Source organism: Antechinus flavipes, chromosome 2, assembly GCF_016432865.1.
Source record: "Antechinus flavipes isolate AdamAnt ecotype Samford, QLD, Australia chromosome 2, AdamAnt_v2, whole genome shotgun sequence".
NCBI classification, from domain to species: domain Eukaryota; kingdom Metazoa; phylum Chordata; class Mammalia; order Dasyuromorphia; family Dasyuridae; genus Antechinus; species Antechinus flavipes.
Window position 1 is genome coordinate 269471103 of NC_067399.1, and position 1902 is coordinate 269473004.

A 1902-nucleotide genomic window follows, 5' to 3' on the forward strand; every position below is an offset into this window, starting at 1 on the left:
TCCCCCTGAACAATACTATAGATTCACAAGTATCAAAATGTAGGTTTTTCCATTTAATCAGTCCAGGCATCTTGAGGATATAGGATAACCTCTCAGAAAGTCTCCTCTATCCCTCAAAGTACTTTTGCCAAACTCCACATTCACACCTTCAAATTTGCAATGGACAAGCAACTTCCTCCACTCATAACTAAAGCTGGCACATCATCCCAGCATGATAAGGTAGAATTTGGGAGGGAAAGCAAGTAAATGCCTGTTTTTGAGACCATGTGAACTAAAAATTTGGCCCTAACAGTCTGTTATGACAAAATTTAAACTGCCTCTGATGACTGCTGAATTGCATGACAGACTGTAATAAATCTCAAGGAGCCCTCATGTTCTCCTCATGCCAGGGGAAAGGCTGCAATTAAAAATTCAATCCATTTGCTAAAAATGTGTACATTTTCTGTTGGAAAACAATTAACATTGCTATCTTCTTGTTGTTGCTTTCCTACATTAGCTAATTTCATTATAAACTAAATCTTATGTGCCCTGTCTACTTACTGTGTTTTCCAAATACAAACCTCCACTTACTTTGACATAGACCTGAATAGCAGCTAAATTCATTTGCATTTCCATTCTTGTATTTTATTATTTACTTTGGGATTTCTCTGACTTATTTCTCTACCATACCCCATGATCCTTACTGGGGTCTTTATTACCAATTGGAGAATGGGACAATAAATTCCAAATCTCCAATTAAGGAGAGAAATCAGCTCAGCCATCTCCTCTTTTTTTACTTGAATACACTATTTTAGAACTTTATCAACTGATTTTTTACATCATACCTATTTCCCTCTCTTTAGGTCTCCACCTTCATCTTCCATTTGAGTTTTGTTTTCCCCATTTTATTCTAATTTCCTTGAGAGTAGAAACTCTCCTTTTTTGGATTTGTTTCCTCAAAACTTAATGCCTGTCATATAGTAGGTAGTAGCTTAATAAATACTTACTGACTGGCTATCTGATTTATGTGGATAGTGAAATGTAAATATTACTTTTTATTAAAAACAAGTTTTTAAAAAAGTTGGGTCTGGATCTGTGGATTCATCAATGTAGAGAACTTCCATTAAGAAAACTTTCTCCATTGATACAGAACAATTTATCTGTTTATAAGCCTTGAGCATTATTTGAGTTAATTAAAGGTTACAGGAACTGTTCTTAATCAGACAGCTGGTATCTGTCACAGATAGAAGGTAAACCCAGGTTTTCCTATTCTAAGATTTTATCCACTACCCCACACAAACTAATGAAAGTGCTTTGTGTTTCTATAACATTTTCTCTCAGTGTCTTTTGATATGTGAGAGTAGTTTAAAAGCTCAAAGTTCATTGGAAAATAGAACTCAACTATGTTATTCCTTCAGAACACTCACAATTTGTATACTGATGATAAAGGAGAGAGTGCTCTGAGGCAGAGCTTAAGAATATGCTGAGGTGGGTAAAAGGGAAGAACCAGAAAAAATGAAAAGAAATAGACTAATGGAGGAAGTACAGTGAGATGAGCATTCATTGAGACAAAATAAAATAATAAATTATAGTGAATTGTGTAAAACATCTTACAGTATTTACAACTTTAAAAAACTTTTCATATGCATATCTTAGCTATTGTGACATGAATTCTTTAATATTTCATCATGAAATCACATATCCATAAACACCAAATATCAATCTGACCTTTGATATAGGTCTATTTTCTAAGTCTAGCCTCAATAATAGCCCATATCTTCAATGGGGTTTAAATCAATTGAGTTTACATGACCACTGAAGCATATTTATTTCCATCTCTTGAATAATTTTTTTTAATCTTTCATGGTGATAGGGAATGGCTCAAAGTCATGTTGTAGTATTCCATCTCCATCTAGAAATCTG